At 36.7% G+C, this 20,333-nt stretch overlaps 1 protein-coding gene across 7 annotated transcripts in view; it reads left to right on the plus strand.

Annotated features, from left to right (window-relative positions):
* DLGAP1 (DLG associated protein 1) overlaps positions 1 to 20,333 on the plus strand; it is a 415,626-nt gene that overhangs the window by 153,428 nt on the left and 241,865 nt on the right. For 6 of the 7 annotated variants that reach the window (XM_048289360.1, XM_048289355.1, XM_048289356.1 and 3 more), the window contains one exon: positions 1,205 to 1,314. The gene's annotated coding sequence lies outside the window, so the exon portion shown is untranslated. Of the gene's footprint in view, positions 1 to 1,204; positions 1,315 to 19,481; positions 19,557 to 20,333 lie in introns of those variants that run through there. The other variant, XM_048289354.1, reaches the window with a different exon arrangement.

Below are 20,333 nucleotides of genomic sequence, written 5' to 3' on the forward strand. Positions count from 1 at the left end.
TTACTAAACCGTGCATCCTGCTTCCAGAGGAATTCATTTATGGAAGTTTTCTAGCCTATGGGAAGTGGGACATCAGACTCTGATTGGGTTGGTCTCTTCTAGTTTTATAAGCATGAGTTTGTAGTATTTTCAGGTTACTTTTGCTCTGAAAATTTTTACTTGATTTTTCTGACAACTAACCCCCAATAGTTAACTGTGGTGTACAAAAGTATTTCTTTGAAGGAGCATCAAGAGATTGAAATAACTTAAGAACACATCAAACAACTTACTGTAGTGATAAATCTTCAGTGTAGTCCAAAGTTAGTATCAAAGCACCCTTAGCTGTAAATCTTTTTTCTTTTAATATGCTTTACAGTAAAAGTTTGATTTGTTAACTGCATTTACAAGACAAAATATTCACGCTTATGCTGGTTTGTACTTTCAAATTGTTCACATGAAAAAAGACAGAATAAAATAGGCTAGACCTTTAGGTGATGAGAAACAAAACTTGAAATAGTGAGATGACTCATAGAGAACAAATATAGAACACAGAGGAAAGACACTTATTTCTGTTAGCCTCAGTAAGTAGTACTGGAGAAATAAGAGGGAAAAACATGTATATCATTTGCCTTACAAGAGAGAGAAAATGGCTTATAAATAAGTATTTTCAGTTTATGTAATTTTTAAAAGTCATATATTTTAATGTGCAGTGACTTGCCATTCCAATTTTGTCCACTACCCACTGAATGCTGATGGGGGAAGCACCGTGTATACAGCTATGTGGTTCAGGTTTTTTCACCATTCTCCTCTGCTTTTCCAGACACAGGCAGCAGGATTTCCATGGTGTTTTTGTAGAGTGAGAAAAGGTTGTGAAAGGGAGAGACTGGGGGAGAGGTGAGCTTGCAGAGATTTAGTGAGACAATCACATGTAACTAGTCTTTGTATTTTGTGGTAAAAGAACCAACAAACTCTTCATGCATTGTGCAGGGTGAGTAGAAAGTTGGAGATGGCACCACAAATGCAGCATTATACAATCAAAATATTCTTCTTTTTTGTTGCCAGAAGGAGAGTGTGGAACCATGTGAAAACCTTGCCATGGAACACTATCATAAAACATCTCACCATTGCTGTGATTTTTAATGAATTCATAGAGCCTTGCCATGTTAATAATTTTATCTTGTTTCAGGCTAGTAGTTTTAACTCCTACACTTTGATTGTGTTTCAGGACAGTCAAGCATCAATTACTGGAACTGACATCTGAATTAAAGAGTGTGCAAAAAGTCTCTTCCCTCTTTAATTATTGAAACAACTAAAATGGAAAACTGACTAAAGGAGGTGAGTCCTTTCCTCTTATTCTCTGATCATTCTCCTTGATCTCTCTCTGCATTTCTTTTATTCATTTATCTCCAGATTTGCCTCCTGCAGAGGCAGGGAGCCAAATGATTGCAAACTCTCAACTGCTTTAATGGAAATGAAGGTAGCCTAGAAAATGAAGCATATGATATAACCCGTCTTTGTACTTACCTAGTGATACTGGCTGAGGACTCTGTTAATGCTGGGTGTCTTCAAAAGTTGTCGTGAATGATTTTCACAAGTCTGACATGAACATAAAAATGTAGCATATAAACTTAAATGTTGAGTATAGCCCCATAGAGCTGGATGTACCAGAGATGTGGAGAGAGTGTAGGGAATGGAAGAGGAAGAATTGATTTGGCCTAGAGGAATATAACAAAAGGGGGAAATCAGAGGGAAAAATGAAGTACAGAAGACAAGCATGGCAAGGGGTTGCAGCATCTTGGAAGCAACATTGAAATGGGCTGGAAAAGATCTGCTGGGGAAAGAACTTCCTTTTCCACAGTTTCCACAGATATTTTTACTTGCTTTTTTCTGTTTGTTTTGGGGTTCCTTTTTACACTAAGAGCTGACCTGATAGGACATACTGAAGATAAGCTGACCTCTAGTCTCTGGAACACAAATGCAATAGCAGTGAAATAGTTCACTACATATAGTGAACTATTGGTATTTCCCAGGGCTAATTATACTGAGACAAATTAAAATCAGTTCCATATCCTGTTTCTTTATTACCACATGGTAGGCTTACGCATACATGCACTAGAAATAGGGAGATTTTTTATATCTTTTCAAAATGGTGGTCATTCTGCTTGTCATTTGATATGATTTTAAAAGTAACTCTTAAACTATGATATATTTGACTCATTGCAGTTCAGTTTCAAGCAATTTAATTGTATTATTAAATTAATATGTTAATCATATAATTGGTTATGGGTATTTTAGGTTAGTTAGGTATGATACTGTACTTCAATTTGTAAATTTCCCTATTTGGAGCATGAGTTTAAGATACTGAATGAAACGTTTTGCATCTCAGGAATGCTCTTTGTGTCACTCCAAAGTGACTCTTTTTCATTGTTTTCCATTGGTGCAAAAAATTTAAATGGATACCTCCCTTTAAAAATATAATTTCTTAAAATGAGAATGTTATCTAATTATACAGCAGTAAAAATCACTTTGTATTTTAGTAAATTTATTTTAAGAGGAGAAAATAGCAGAGTGCTGAAACATTTCCATAGCCATAAAACCGTACTCATGATGATTTATATTACAAGAGGTAGATAGATAGACAGATGGATAGATAGATAGATAGATAGATAGATAGATAGATAGATGATTCTGCATGTTATATATGTAGTATACATATATGTATTTATACATTGCAAGTATATATTTCTATGGTACATACACACAACAAAAAGTGGTAAATTTTCGTTGCAGAATAGGACTTGGAACTAGTGTGTATCTTCTGACAATGTGAAATAATTAGATCAGCTAATTTTTCCTCAGTTTGGCCTTCTGTAGAATTCTAAAACTTTATTGAAAGGGTGACATAAGGTTTGCAGTGGTGTATTCTTCCCAAGTAAAAGTTGGATTTTTAATTTAGGAATTGTTTTTTCACAGTAATGCATTTGCTTATCACTTACCTATATTCATATGCATTTTCATACCCACAAAAAAACCCCACCCTATCCTCTCAGCTCCTGGTAGCTTAGGTAAAATGGTTATCTCCAGCATTCCCAGTGTTCAGCTTCTTACAGCTCTTCTCAGCTTTGGCTTTTGTACCTGTGCACTTCTATGCACCTGTATTTGGCCATGGGTCTTTTTGAAGCATTGAGGAAATAAGAATAATGCAGTAAGAACATTATTACAGCTCAGCAATGACCTCCGCAAAATTTAGTAAATGCCAAAATACGTTGTCAGTTCAGATGCATCATGACAGATGCTTTCCAGCAATGCCATGTCCCATTTTTTTGCCTATACTTCTACTTGAAGTTCACCTGCATATAGGTTTCCCTTTTCTTAATGATGAGAAGAAACCTTTTCATTTAGTTATATGATTAAATTTGATTATTATTTTGGTGTTTTATGGAGTCCACCTATGCAGTGGATCCATCCAGTTTTGGATAGGGTATTTAGTAATTTGGATAAGGTATTTGACACTGTACTGTGCCATAAATCGAGTCCCTCCTGATGGGAGAGAACTTTGCTGAAAGTCCTTGCAAGGAGTTTCAAAGATAAACCAAGACTTTTCCTTGAGTTTCAATGCTTCCAAATAGTTGTTTATTAAGTCTTATCAGAGGAACAGAGCCACTAGTGCGACCCAGGTACAGCATAGAAGACAGAAAAGCAGGAGTGAGAGCGTCTTGTGACTCTTTATCAAGATTTACAAAGCTTTTAAAGATATTTTAACCAATAGTTACTAAAAAAGTACATTATTTTCACTTTCCTACCAATTATTCAGTAACACAGGCAGGAACTGCGGAATTTTCTATCCAATCATTCCAAACTACTTTTACTGCAGAACATGGAGTAGTGGAAGAAGGAGAAGAAGGTTTAGAGAACAACAATCCTCCATTTTGATATTTTTTACTCTTATCTATTTACTACAAAGAGAAGCCCAAAACCTCTAAATTTTTCACCCTGTGACAATCTTACATAGTAGTCTATCACCTAATTCACACCACTGTATTTTCTAGTTGTTGTCTGACTGTTGGTAATTTTTTCCAAGGTTTGAAGCCAAAACAGTGTTGTTCAGAGGGGTAAGAACCCTTAAAAACAGGCAGAGAAATATTCTTGGCATTCTGGGTTCCTACAGTATTTAATATTTTGGATAGGGTATTTGTAGATCTGTACAGACACACACTCTCCTGATATATAAACCCTGCATATTCACAAGAAGCAAAGGCATCACTACTTGGAATGGAGACTTTTTTCACTGAGTGTTGGGAGAAGAGGGTGTAATGGAACTTTTTCAATACAGAGGATTGTATTGGAAAATGCAGAAGGAACTGATTTTCTTATTGTAAATACTCTGTTAGAATTACACACACAAAAAAAAATCCCCAACGTTCATTTTAGCATAAGCTGAATGTACAAAATGACAAAAGCTAAGATATAGATCCTCCTGTGAAGCTTCCTAGCAGTCCTTCTGTAAAGGGAACATTTGCAAAGGGCAAAAGGATGCAAGGTAGGGGCAGAAAAAATCGCTTAACAAAGGAAAACAAAAGAAAACATTATGCCATTGAAGAAGATATTTTGATTAGTGATACATTTATTAGAAAGAACAGGGTGTGGTCCACTTATTTTCATCAGGAATATATTGACAATATCAGTTAGGAGTTGGACTCGATGGCCCTTGTGGGTCCCTTCCAACTCAGAATATTCTGTGATTCTGTGAATATAATTTGTTGTGAATTTTCTTCAAGGGAAATGCAGACAGAACTTAAAGATGCCATTAAATCAAGACATGTTTATCATCAGGGAGAAGATGACTAGGCTTTGAAAAAGTCAGATAAAGACAATCTATACGAAATGTGTTAGGGATGTGGATGAAACTGAACTTTAATGAGACCAAACAAAAGGAACGTAATTGATCTTCTACAGTGAGAATGTATGGAAGTAATTTAAACCTTAAGGTCCTCTTGTCTTACTGGGAGACGGATAACGGATGTTTTGTACGATCTAAGTATGCGGAAGTCTCAGGATCTGCAAAATATTATTCCTTAGGGGAAAAGGACACAAGACAAAGAGAAAAAATTACCAGTTAAAAAATGTGATGATCTTTGATGGAGTACAAGGGGAAGCATAAGGTATTTTACTAATAATCCTGGTGTGAAAGTAACAGATGTAATGAGAAAAATTAGAAAATTGCCTCAGGTAAAGTACACTGAGAAGGCAGAAAAGCTTGGATGAGGCAAAGGCACTGCAATCAAATATAAAGAAAAAAAACAGATTTCTAATGCAAATTGAAAAAAAGTTGATTGTGACTTTTAAAGAAAGTATTTTAAAGAAAAATTCAGGCAGGACTTCTTATTATAGCTTAATAGCAATTCCCTGAGCAGTTATAGAAAGCTCAGAGATGAGAGAAAAGAAAGTAAAGTGGCTGTGAGATAGACAAGTGATATGTCTGTCTATTAGATAAAACAAGACATTTCAAATCAAAATTAAAATTTGGTATATTTCTACTTCCTTCTCTACTTATGGGAAAACCAAGCATCAAAATTAAAGATAGGGACAACTCTTTTAAGCATTTTTGCATCCAGAGCAAGTTGGGAGTCCAGGCAATATTCATAATGTTTTGGGATGAGGTGGATACTGAAATCTCCTGGGCACTTAATAACTTGGAGTACCTTAGTGACAACAACAATTTCATAAGTCTGACAAATTATCTGTGTAGGCATAAGGGAAAAAGGAGACATAGAACCATAGAATCACAGAATGGCTTTGGTTGAAAAGGACCTTAAAGATCATTAAGTTCCAACACCTATTATAAATGTGAAGAAAAATCAAAAACTGTAGATAGAAGGGTGCTGGGATACAGAGTCAAATATTGAATCAAAACCTTCATTACTATTGTAAGTAAGGAAACAATCATTAAGAACTAAAAACTATAGAGGCTTATCTCCAAGTAATAAAAAATTTTCATGAATCTGCTTATATGAGTTAAATACATAAGTTGGAGGAAAAAAGAAAAATTAAAGAGAAAGGTTGATATTTGATATAGCTAAGGACACAGACATTTCTTTCTGCATCTGTCTGAAAAAAAAGTCACTTCATCACAGCTAGGAGAAATAGAAGATAATTTCCCACAGCTATAACCAATTCTGTATCAAAATTTATTTCAGAAACGGGTCTTTGATCTCCTGCTTTTTGCAGTTGGTGTCATCTAGATATTTATTGACTGAATTCTAGACAAAGGGGTGGTCCTTCTTCCTGGGACATGTAGACTAATCTTTCTTTTTGGTGGAAGATAGGCTATTGGTGGAGGAAATTGACCCAACTTGCCAGAAGACTCTATTTCCTACAGTTGGCCTTAACTTCCGTAAAATAGAGGAATTTTGTAACCTTCAGAACAGTAGTATTTTTACAGTCTTTAAAGCATTACTACATTACACCTGCAGGATTTACACAGAATAATAAAAAATACTCCCTGTTTATGCTTTAATATAAACAATGTCAAGGTATTAAACAAAATCTTTTATTTATTTTTAAATAACTTTTTGTTTAAAATACTAATTTATCTGTTTCATAGCGTTTAAATAACAAAGTAAGCAGGTTGATAAACTCAGATGAACAGTCTCAGGAAAAGAGAGATAAAGCAACTTCAAGATATCATTGCCTGATTCCTAGCCAACGTGCCATTGCCTTGATAAATATGACATTGTAGAAGATGGGTGAAGAAGTGAGGGTAAATACTTAAGCATCTTGTTCCTCTTTGTTTATTCCACCTCTTCCTATTAATCCAGTGGAATGCTAAATGATACTTTAATTTTAAAATACCTGTCCTTGTGACTTTCTTTTCCTCAAGTGAAAGTCACAGCCAAAATAGAGCTGCATGTGAGAGCATCCCTGAGGCAAGGACAGTATAGGTAACATTCTTTTAAGGTCTCTCAGAAGAGGTCAATCCTAGCTCAGGAATACTAGAATTATTCAACCTTCTTATGCTTTTCCATACTTTTCTTTAGGCATCTACTGCCACTGTGGTTTATGCCCGTGGCTCAATGAGCCTTTGAATTCACACAGAATGGCTATTTTTGGACTTGCACACTACTGGAAGTGGATGCCTGTAAGAAGCTTTTATGGTGGGACAAAAAGTAATGACACCGTTAACTCTGAGAAATGGAATATTTCTTGTATTGCCATCATTCTGTTCCAGTAAAAAAATTCAAGTTGGGCACGGTGGGAAATCAAATTTCCTCCCTTGGTATAAAATCATATCCCTGAAATAATTTACTTGTGTTAGAAACAAACCAGTGTATGGAACTGGCACTGGTTTTATGTCATGCTAGGGAACAGTGAGGAGTCCCCAGGCAGGTGCAAAGGAGGAACTTTATTTGCAAAAAACCCGGCCTTTTCGTGCCATTAGTCGGTTGTTAGGTTACATAGTTCTAAGGCACAACAAACCCAATTTAACCAACCACCATACACCGCGGTGCGGGCACGAGGCATTCACACAGCATGCCTCACTTCCTCTTTTCTAGCTGAGTCACTCTCCCACAGTCCATTTCTACTTAGGCTAAGTAACAGGCCAGAGCCATGATTTTACCAGGCCTTCCCTTTACAGAGCTTTACCTATCGGTCACAGTTTTCGGCTGCCGCTGCAGGGAAGGATGCCTTTCTTTGGTTTGCAGTGCACACCGTAAGTAGACACAGGCACAATGATAAGTATCTCACCATCTCCTGGTGGCTTCATGCAATCAGGGACTGCACATTTATCCTCACACTGGGAAGGTTATAGGAAGCACGTCCGTCCTTATATGGTCTTCCTTTGTATTTTTATATGATTATAACAGCTACAACAAAAACATAATAAAAAAATATGATTCAGATAATCCTCTTAGTTCAGTGTTGCAGGGTTGGAACTGGCACTGTGCAAAATAAAAAGATAAATTTGTCCTTACTGGATAGTGGAAGTGTGGCCAAGGTACATTAGTAGCCTCTTCCAGCTCATAGGTAATACAAAATTATGGTCTTCTGAAAGCTTTATTTTATATGAAACTCTGCCATATGACTATTGTTTTAAACTGTTGATACAATCTGTTTTATTTCTATTGTATAGTTTCTACTTACTTTTTGTTTTACTCCCTTTTCTTGCCAGTTCTTTCAGCTACATTCTGCATGCTGCAGACACAGTTTAAAAAAACTGTCTAATGATTTGGGGAAGGGACAGTATAGTAGTGTGTCACAGCTGGGCCATGGAACAGAATTCTAGTATTCTGGACTTGTATGCTTGAGAGAGACCACAGTCATGTTTGGGTGTATTGATTGTGTTCTTAAGACCAAAGGAAAAGAAAACAATGGTTTAAAAAGCTATCATTCATCAAGAACAAAATGTATAAGCATATTATTGAAGCTTTCTGAAATGCCCTTGCTCTTAAAGCATGAATTTATCTGAGCACATTGATGAAGTTTAAGTAGGCTAGAAATTTCATCACATTGTTGTTATTTTTAGAAATTAGGAGAAATATCTCAGTGTTAAAAATCAGCACAATGAAATAATTTGCACCTCATTTTTATAAGCTGCCTAGGAAGTTATTTCAACAACTAAAATTCAAATCTTGCAAATCCTGGAAATCAGGACAATTTTAAGGAGTGAAAAAAAAATATAAAGTCATCCAAAGTGAAGTCTGATAATAGTTCAGAAATTGGTGAATTGATAAATACTGAGGAGGATAAGTTGCTTAAATGTTTTGGGTGAATCTGTATGTCCTGTATTGATATAAAGATAAAAAAATGTTTTGGTTAAGAATTAGGCAGTACCAGAATAAAGGAATAAATATCCCAAAATAGGGATGTGATCCCATAAATCAAAATTCTGAAAAGGTTTTTGAGGGTGTCGTGGTTTGAAACTGGGCATGATACGTGGTACATTACCAGCTGTAATAGGATTCTGCAGGTGGCAGGTTAAAGCACTACTCAGGCTTATTAATACATGTAGGCCACCTTTCTTTTCCAAACATGGCCACTGCAGCAAATACTGGGTTAAGGTACTCATGCTTGAAGAAGTTGTTGAAAATTGGAGAGACTTTGGGAGAAACCACAAGATTGGTTCAAATGAGACTAAAAATAATGGCTGGCTTGATCAATATTGGGGGAGGGCGTGGAGTCGGAAAACTTTTCTCTCTGTGGATTGCAACAAAATGTTGAAGTTCTGAGACTCACAAGTATGACAAAAAAGGTCCAGTACGTGGAAGTTAAACCTCAAAATGGAAACAAAGTGCATATTTTTAAACAGAAGTAAATACACATCGGAACAATTTACCAAGCACTGTTGTGAATTCTTGTAACTTAAAAGATTTCATTTGGAATTAAGTCTAGGACTGCTGAAGCAATTTAGGGAATTAGATGCTCAAACATCCTTGAAATGTACTCATTAAATTCTCCAAGATCTTTTGGGTTCCTCTAGAAATGCAGCAGAGCTAAAAGCAGTGTGCTGCATCTGATTCAGAAGTGGGACTTGACGGAAGGCACTGTGAAGTAGTATCAGACATTTTCTGTAATGTTACACAGCAGGTTAGGCTCCACTGTCCCAGTGGCCTTTTATTCACAGAGTCAGTGTGTTTGTTTATTTGTATGTGAGAGCAGTAAAAAAGTGTTTTGATCTAATAGGAGCTACTTGACATTGCTGTTGAAGTACTTACACCCTACCTGTTCAATAAGGTGACTGTGATTCACTCGTGTTGCAGTAGAATATTATTTCACCTCCATTTTGCTGCTGGTAGGGAAAAGATTGAAAGACCAGGCCTGTGTGCAGAGATGGCATGAATATGGCACCTAAGGAACAGCTCTGTGTCTCTTGGGCTTTCAGCAACTGATTTTATTGCCAAAGCAGAAATGGTCGGTCATATTTCAGGACCTGCTCTGTGATCTGGGTACGTTGACCAGAGGAGGTCCTGAAATATGACTAGGTAGATATATTAGCTGAGCAGTTTTTTGGTTTTCTATAGTATTGTCTGTATAAAGAATTCACTTCAGACCTTTGTCTCTCACCAGGAAAGCTTGGATCTTAGATGAGTGTGTCTGGCTGGCTCAATGTTACCTTTGTGAGAGTTACGTTGAATTAGAGGCTATATCAATGTGTTAAGCATCCAGTCATGCACCAGTACAAGCAGTAATTTTGCTGTCACTGGACACTGCAGTTCTGACTGTAGAAATGATCCATTTTCTTTCTTTTTTACGCTTCACTTCTCAGGGTCTGCGTGGCTAGAATACATCTGTCCTATAAACTGGATCTGTTATCAGTGCAAGTATTACTTGCAAGCCAATGTTCTAGTATTACTTTTAAGATCTATTATCTGCAATAGGATGATCGCAGAGAGCAAAGTAAAGCTCACCCATGAGTGAGGAAGATCACTGTATTCATTGAACCAGAGCCGAATTCTATCCTGAGTTTTGCTTACTCACACAGCTGAGTTTTATGAGACTCCAGAAATCCAAATTCCATCTGATAAACACTTACGTACAGAGTAGTAACCTAGAATATTGAGGGTTTGGGGCTTTTTCTTTACTCTATTTTTTTTTTTTAACAACATGGAAACAATTAATGTAGAAAAATAAGTAGTCTGCTTATGCTTATTAACACTTAATGTGTGTTAATAAGAAGTTAATAAGAGGGACACACAAGAACTTGTGTGTCCCTCTTAACAGTCTTTTAAACTTACCTTGTGTTGTATAAGAAAACAGTCCTATGTCAGCCCAGTGTTACGAACTCAGAATATAAATGGACATAATTTGTATAAAAGTGAATTGAGTTGAATATAAAATACAAAGATAAATGTTTATATAGTGGTTGATCTTGCATAGATATTTTGGAAATCTGTTTATCCGAGACATCAATAAGACAAGAGGGTTATAATACTGTTCAGGCTGTATCAGTATATAAAACCTATTTGTCATCTTTACGAAATACATATTACCAGAATACAAATTATATAGATGAGATTGCTGCATTTCTCATCTTTATCATGTAGATGTTCCATGTGATCTATCAAGTCCAGCAGTGGGATAAAGTAATATGTACTTTAGACAAATCACTGACAGCAGCTGCTGTGTGTCTTCTTTGCACAGCTTATTGAAGTTCAAAAGAAAGAGCATTGATTGTGATATCCAATGAGGGAAGAAAAATTAAAATTAAGCTAACTTTAAAATACATTATATTTTGAAGATCAAGAATCTAGGCAGGTACTTGAGGTAAAGGTGCCCAGTGTCCAAGAATTGGATTCTTTTTTGTTAATGAGTGAGAAAATGAAAGTGCAATGTTAGCAGATTGGGATTTTTGGTTTGTGTAAGTGAGCAAGTAACAATGTAGCATAAGTGATCCAAAAAATAATATATGGCCTTGTTAACGTCAATAGCTTCATAATGCAGCTATTCAAATTATATACTCTAATTTGCTCCTGTGCCTCAGAGAAGTGTCATGCTTTCCTATGAGGCTGCTATGATTTTAGCTTCAGAGCACTGCATGAAAATGCCCTCTGGTCTGGAGGGTGCACTGCTTTATGATGGGTAGACCTTACTAAAATTAGGTTTTTAACACAGTAAAAATTGAGTTACGCTGCTTTCTGATATACTAAGTTCACTTCTTGATTTGGCCAAATGAGTTTGAGAAATACTTGAACAGGATGTAATTGTTATATCCCATTTCTTCATATTACATGATATATGCATGTTTATGCTTATGTGTATAACTAGTTTCCCCAAGTATTTTGTAAAAATAACAAATACATGTAATTTCTATCTATCTATTCGATTTGAAAGTGTAACTCAGAAAGTGTGTTGCCTCATCTCCTTGAGGACATATGTTCCATCTCCTCATGGAACACAGCTGTTCCATGAGGTACAAAATGGACTGATTAGGTCAAAACATATTTTCTTTCATATACAATGTGGACTCTGTCCAAAAGCAAAATAATGCTAGGCAGGACTGAAGGCAGCCTGAAGGCAGTATGACATCAAGAAAGACGTATCCCCACTGCGTCAAAATGAGACTTGAACTACAGAGCTTCTTATATATAAGATCAGAAGCAATCCCATATAAGAGGGATATATCTAAGCAGCTTTGTAGGGGATGCAGGTATTTTAATTCACAGAAAATAAGCAGGATGTGATACTAAACCCAGCACTTCCGTGCAGATGCCATTGGACCAATGTAGGATCATCCTTAGTGGAAATTTGTACCAAGGATGAACTTTGTCCTGCAGCAAGATTTCTGATCTGGCTTTGACTCTTTGATATTTGCTGACACCAGTCAGATTTCTTTCCATGTCATGACAAGCGTTAGTGTCTTAGAGCAACAATAAGCAAAGAAGCCTGTGCTGTGGGGAAAGCATGATGCACCAGATGTAACAGGGCATACATGGTTTCAGGAATTACCTTATTTGAGAGAGCATCTGGTTTAGGTTTAGACAAATTAATACCTTGAGACTGTTTGGATAGTGCATTGACCTCTTGTTGACATGTCAATAGCCTGAGTATCTGAGAAAACAGAAAATAATTGCTGCATCCTGATATTCTTCTATTACAAGAATTTATTCATCCTGAACTGCCTGACCACTGTAGCATTCAACAACATGGTGAGTTTTTTATTTTCAATTACTAATCTTTACTGCACAGGATACTATGTAAGATTGTGTGCATGTAGTGTGTCTTCTCTGAGTAATTGGTTAGCTGTCAGGGAACAAGAAAAAAAATCAATAATACCAACAATTTTTAGCTCTTAAATTCTGAATTAAATGTTTGTTGTATTAAGCACATGTCATTATATATACGGCTCTGTATGGGTATTTTGTTTTGATTGCATTTACTTTCTCAGTGGTTTCCTTATATTTAAAGAAGTTATCAAAGGCCCGTTGCATTGTTTAGGTTTCAAAAGATCTTGAGTCCAACTATTAACCCAGCAGTACCAAGTCCACCTCTAAGCCACGTCCTTGAGTGCCGCATCCACACATCTTTTAAAAACCTCCAGGACTGGGGACTCAACCACTTCCCTGGGAGCCTGTACCAATGCTTGACAATCTTTCCCGTGAAGAAATTTTTCCTGTTATCAAATCTAAACTTCCCCTGGCACAACTTGAGGCCATTTCCTCTGACCATGTCGCATGTCCGTAAGGAGAAGAAACTGATTTTCGCCTCATTACAACCTCCTTTCAGGTACTTAAAAAGAGCAAAAAGGTCTGCCCTCAACCTCCTTTTCTGCAGGCTAAACACCTCCAACTCCCTCAGCTGTTCCTCATAAGCTTTGTGCTCCAGACCCTTCGCCAGCTCTGTCACCCTTCTCCAGACACACTCCAGCATCTGTGTCCTTCTTGTAGTGAGGCACCCAGAACTGAAGACGGGTTTCAAAACGTGGCCTCAAAGTGCTGAGAACAGGAGTATGATTCCCTCCCTAGTCTTGCTGGCCACACTATTTCTGATACAATCCAGGATTCTTGGCCACCTGGTCCACACTGACTCATGTTCAGCTGCTGCCGACCAGCACCCCCAGGTCCTTTTCCACCAGGCAGCTTTCCAGCTGCCCTGCCCCATTGTGTGGCATTGTTATGACCCAGGTGCCGGATCCAGCACTTGATCTTGTTGAACCTCATCCAATTGGCCTCAACCTCTTGATCCAGCCAGTCTAGATCCTTCTTTCGAGCCTTCCTGCCCTTCAGCAGATCAACACTCTCACCTAACTTCTTGTCATCTCCAAACTGACTGAGGGTGCACTCGGTCACCTTGTACAGAACATTGATAAAGATATTAAACAGGACTGGCCCCAACACAGAGCCCTGGGCAGCAACCTATTCTGTTCCTCCCAAAACTGCCACTTAGGGAGGAGTTCCTCCACCTGGTGGCACTTCCCACAGGGGTTCTGAGAGCAGGGCACAGCCCTGCAGCTGGCACGGGGATGGCAGCCTGGTCTCACCAGAGCTGCGTCTGGGCAGCTGCATTAGCCCTTCCTGTGTGACCTTCCAGACTGATTACTTTCTGGAAACACATACCTGGCATAAATTGAATTATCTGGTTTCAGCTTAGATTAAGTATTTGATTAGTAATTAAAATCCAAATGTAAAACAAATTGAGAATGACAAATGCAGTTTATTGAATCAGTAGACAACTGCTTTCCTGTTCTGTCTCCAATGCAGTTCCATTTGATTTACTAATTATATGCAAACTATTGTTACGTTGTGGTTCTTCATAACAATTTTGGTATTTCAGCAGAAGTCCTTCTTGGTTAGAATGACTGAAATGGCTTAGTGGAGTAATTTGTATCATTACAGTTACTGATAAATTGTATTGCTACACAGTCTGTCAGACTGTTTGTTTCATATATGTTTGAGAAATAAAAACCTATTTATTTTCTGTGAGGAAATCTTGAATAAATTTAAAGCTTTGTTTTTTAACAAGATGATATGGTATTCTTTTCTAACTTTACAAAATATCTTCTGCTGAGCAGCGGGACCTCTGTGCAGAAGGAGGAAAAATTTCTGACTTTGAAATATTACTAGTATTGGTTACCCTTCTAAATGCTTAGTATTATCTTATGGTCTTATTCATAGCTATAGCAGTACTAAAACAAGGGAAGATATATGAGGCATGAATGATGTGTTGTCTTCTTACATGGAAACAGAATGCAAATTTCTGACATATTTTTCAAACTTGAATTATTTATATATCAAATATTATTCTGGCAAATCCTGATTAAACTTAGATGAATTCTCTTAATCTCTTCAAAAGTTTGCCCTACAGTTTTTTGTAATCTTCCTGACTCCGCCAAAATCTATGAAAGATAAGACTTCCATATACGGGACTGAATAAATATTATTTAGATCCCTAAATCTCTGTAGCTATATTGATATATATTCCTTTTTTAATCATAAAAAAATCTTACTATAGCTAGGAAAATAATGTATTATTTTGGTGCAGAACCTGTTCAATTGGTTAATTATAAAAACTCAGCAATAACACAATAAAACATCTGATTCAGACAATCTTTTTTGTTCAGTGTTGCAGGTATGAAACCTGCACTGTGCAAAATACAAAAGATAAATTCACCCTTACAGAGTAGTAAAAGTCTGACCAAGGTACCTTAGTAATGTCTTCCAACTCAGTGGTAAGTAATTACACAAAGTAGTTACACTTTCGAGTGTGAGGAATGATGTGAGGGTCCTGAAAGTGGACGGATCTTCAAGGCGACATGTACTGTTTATGGCAATTTTAGAGGGACAATAGGTGTCTCAGTAAGGCAGTTTTGTTGCAGGTGACAAAGCTTGAGTGATCAGTGTCTCTGTTAACAGCTAAGAGTGGAGTCTGCAGTGTTTGAAACACCTCTGGGAAATGGGAAGACTTATGGGCTACTAACAGCCTTTAATTGCTTGCACTGTTGCCATTAAATCCAGATGTTTGACAGCACTCAATTAATACTGTGTTTCTGCTATTGCTGATTTCCATTGGCATGCTTGTCTCTCATGCTGTACTGTGGGCTCATGGCTGAGGAAGTAATTTATTTGATAAAACCAAAGAAAGCTTGCTCTACAGGGAGTAGGATTCTCTGGGAAATCTATTGCAGAGCGCCATTAATTCTCACCTGCCATCATCACTTAGCCCTCAAATAGATTGTGTCAACGCTAATGTTGCAATTTTTGTTTTCAGGTGTGTTAGCTGACCTTCTGCTTGGGGGTAATGTAAAGGCTGGCAGAGATGTCTACTCACTGGGAAGGGTGTTAACTCAGAAATTATTTTTCTTTGGATAGCTAAGGATCATCTATTTATCTAAGCATGAATGAGTATTAAATTGGGCTAGAAATGTAATTGATAAATGTTATTGCTTACTACAGCATGTTGTTAATTTTGTCACAGTTTAAATTATGTGCTACCAAGAAACTGTAGTGATGGCTGCATAATAATCACTCCTATAAGTATTTTTCTTCTATCCATATGTTATCTTTTCCTGTAAATGAGCTACTTTTTTTGTTCAAATGTGATGGCACTACCTATTGCACCAATTCTGAAATGACTATTTAATAGCAGTCACAAGTTTATTTTGCTGCCTTATAGATACTCTTTAATGACTTTCATGATTTAGTTTTCATTCTCAATTCTCATTCTCAAATCCTTTTCACAAGTGGCATTAGTCAGGGTGCTAAGGATGAGTACATGTCACCCAAGGTAACCTATCCAAAATTAGTGGTTTAGTCTAGATAGTTGCCTGGGATCTCTCCTAGGCTGTGGAAATAGCAGCAAAAAAAAATGGTTTTGACTAAATCCCTAAATGATGAGGACAGATTACCTTACTCCCACCTCTAGATGTGCCACTGTCTCCAATGCTAGAGGAATCACTGGCATCAGGCTGAGATCAAGTGATTGATTTTTTAATTTTTTTTTTTTTAATGAATGAGAGTCTTTTAAATTACTGTTATTCAATAGTAGGCTGCTTTTTTGTAGAGCAGAAATAAGAACATTTGGTTAAGCACAGAACTTATTTTTTGGTTGTGTGTGGCTTTCCAATATGAGTTACATTATGCAATATTTTCATCCATTTATTCTTGACTGAATAAAGAAATACAACCTCACAAGAATCCACCTGAAAGCAGTTTACCTCAGTAGGAGAAAATTGTCTTTCATTCCCTTTGGTTGTTCTCAAAACAGAAGTTAAAAAAGCCAGTCAGATCCACAGTATCAATGTTTTACACTACTCATGTTCTTTAGAATAGAAATATTAAGAATATTTAATTTTTTCACAGTCATATTTCTCAAAACCTTTTTTAGTCCATGCAAAGTACTAGAAGGCTTGTACTGTAATATATGGTGCACATCTGCAAGCCCTGGTTTGTGACATTAAATGACAGCATCTACAAAGTATTCTTCATATGTCTTCTTTCTCCTCTGTGTGGTTTAAACAAGCAGTTTTTCTTCATTGAGGTATCTCCTCAGTGTGTGATTTTATGCTTTTGAGAAGAGGAAGGTGTTTGGTAGGCATTTTACTTATGTACTTTCCCCTTGGCCTGAAAGACCCCATTTACCTATTATGCTTCTGCTTTCCATCCTCCTTCATTTTCAGGAGCTAAGGACTACGGACTAAGTGCTACCAGTCTCAGGAGAGCCTCCTTGAACTGCTTGTGTCTGGCAGCAAATACTTTTTCCTACTCTCTTTTCACTTCATCCCAGTAGAGATGATTCTTTCCCTAGAAAAGGATTATCTGGCTTATGAAATTTATCCTGTAGCCAGACCTAGCAGCAAGAGAATTGCCTGTCCTTGATTATAGGGACAGGAGAAATGGGTTTGCAGAAGACCAGAGCTTTTGCCATTGCTTCAGCCTGTTACATAACAGAATTCAGGGTTGCCTTTTTATGGCAGAAAACAGATTTTAAGGGGAAACCCACGTTACCTGTTTAGCAAGAGAAAATTTAGTTATAATACAGGAATAGCTGGACTTCAGCGAGGTAAAAAACTACCAGATCTTTCTTTAAAAATCCTCCTCCTTAAAAGGCAATTTACTATACAGAAGTGCAAGTCTGGTAGTTTTCTGAAGTGCAATGGACTATTTCTTAACACATGGTATTAATAGTCCTAAGAACCTGCAATGCAGAGTACACTCTTCCAGTAATCATCCCTTTTTTAATTACAAATATAAAGTAATACAAAATTTCACCTTTTACATTATTGCTATGTAATCTCAGACTAAAAAACTATTTACGCATTTTTCATAATATTTGTGTTTGCAGACCACTTTAACTTACAGTAGGAAATATTGCTACCAAATAGGTGATATATTATTTGTTCTGAAAATTACATAACTTGACAGACTATATTATTCAAACTACTGCTGAAGTGGGATCGAAGTGCTTCATAGGCCTTGGAATGGATCTGGAAGGTGCTGGGCAGGAGGCTGCGCTGGGGCATGAAGTTCACTTGACTTCCATTTAGCAGATTCTTTTATTTTCTGGAGTTTCATACTAGAAAAACCAAGGCATGTGAAGATTACTTCTGTTTGGAAAATATATTCTGTAGAGCTAGGTTTTCATTATTAATATTTTATACTGGGATTTTTGTTATTGGTGCTTTTTGTCTTTCCATTATAGAGTGGAACCTATGTGAAAACATACTAAAGCAGTTGTGTATTGGTTATGAATATAGAACAACTTATAATTTGGGCCTAAAAACTAGGACACCTCTGCAGTCTGTGCAAAATTAATAATTATTATAATTTTTGACCAACAATCCAGAAAAACCCATTTGTGCATAAGTAAAGGCATCCTACTTTTTCATTTTTAACTTGGTATTTGTTTTGTTTCTATGTATTTTGTAACAACTCAAGCACAGATTGTTTTGTAACCTCCTAACTAGCAGAGAGGCAAGAAAAAAGGATTTATACATACTATCTAATGTATACCTTTAATGTATACAGGTGTGTTATGTGTAGTGTCCTATTTAGGTTGCAGTGCCTAATCTTTTCTAATCATTCTCTTCTCTCTATTTTCCATATTATCACAGTTTGGATACCAAATGTCACACTTCTGCAACATGCAACCAGTCAACATGCCTGCAGCTATATTTAGCCATTTCACAAGTCCCAAGTTAAATGCATACTTAGAGAATGTGTTAATTTAAAAAAAAAAAAAAAAAAAGTGAAAATAATTACTGGATAGCAACAGGGAATAAACTGAGGAGTAAAAGTCACACAGAGCCTTTTCATATCAATGTTCTGTCATGTTAGGGATTAAACGTATCGCCTTTATTGTTTGGCTGCACCATTCCCACAAAGATAAGAATCTGCTTTTAACTGTTTCATGCAGTTAATGATAGTCTTTGGTGGTCTTCAAGGAATTAATTTGACAGTTTGATAATGTTTGCTTGCAGAGTAAAGCCTTCTAGCAACTGTAAATGTAGATTCTAAGTAAATTGTTACTGTTGTTTTGTCAGTGTCTTTGGAAAGGCACAAATACTTGAAGGTACTGCTTTAATTTTGGGCAGATGTTTTGTAGACTTTGTATCAAGAATAAATTCTTGATTGAATGCATACAGTCTTGATACATTGCATGTTTATGAAAAAAATCCTTCAGTTGAAATATCAGCTGTAATTCCTCGAGTTATATCACTGTTCACTGACTTTTATTTTGCTTCTTAAATCATTTTCTCTACAGTGGTTCTACCTAAAGGGACTATTAAAATTCAGAGTCATTGAATCATGCAGAGCAAGAATGTTTATGCATGTGCTGTGCAAGTTAATAAGCAAGAAAGTTTGTACAAGCAAAGACTGTCTTGTTTGATATGGATGTAGAGAGCTTTTTCAAAGCACAGCTCATTCGTTTCCACTTCACAGTAGAATCTATGTTGTGATTAATCAATTACGAAAGTATTAGATAAAAACTTCTAAAAAGAGTAATTATTAATTAATAATGTTGTTTTGCAACTTCAGATTACTATGCATTGAAAAATATAACCTGGAATACACAGTCAGTGAAAATAGAGCTGGGGGAGTGATACCATACTGCCATAGACTGAGAACTAGGAAAGCTCTGGAGAGGTAGGAAAGCTAAAAAAAAGAAAGCGTCTTGCCTGATTAACATGTTTTATAACTTTTTGTCCTCACTAGGCAATCAACTTACGTTCATTTGAGAAGTGCGTTGTTTGTCAAGTTTGATAAGCATGATATACTATCATATCATATCATATCATATCATATCATATCATATCATATATATCGTTATGATATACTAACAAAAAAGAATAGAATGTTAAGGGTTGGAAGGGACCTTAAAGATCATCTAGTCCCAACCATCCCCTGCCATGGGCAGAGACACCTCTCAGTAGAATCATAGAATCAGAGAATCATAGAATGATTTAGGTTGGAAGGGACCCTAAGGAGCATCTAGCTCCAAAACCCACCTTGCCATGGGCAGGGATGTCACCTGCTAGATAAGGTTGCTCAGGTTCCCATCCAACCTGACCTTGAACACTTGGACAACTTTTGGCAACCTCTTCTAGTGTCCCATTACCCTCACAATAAAGAATTTCTTCCTAATATCTAGTATAAATTTCCTGCATTTTAGTTTAAAACCGTACCCCTTGTTTAATCACCATCTTCCCCTTTTTTACGCCTCCTTTAAGTACTGGAAGGTCACAATAATGTGTCCACAAACCCTTCTCTTCTCCAGGCTGAACAACCCAAAGTCTCTCAGCCTGTCTTTATGGGAGAGGTGCTCCAGACCTCTGATCACCTTTGTGACTCTTCTCTAGACCCTCTACAACAAGTACACATCTTTCTCATGCTGAGGACTCCAGGGCTGGACACAGTACTTCA

Source organism: Corvus hawaiiensis, chromosome 30, assembly GCF_020740725.1.
Source record: "Corvus hawaiiensis isolate bCorHaw1 chromosome 30, bCorHaw1.pri.cur, whole genome shotgun sequence".
Taxonomy (NCBI): Eukaryota; Metazoa; Chordata; class Aves; order Passeriformes; family Corvidae; genus Corvus; species Corvus hawaiiensis.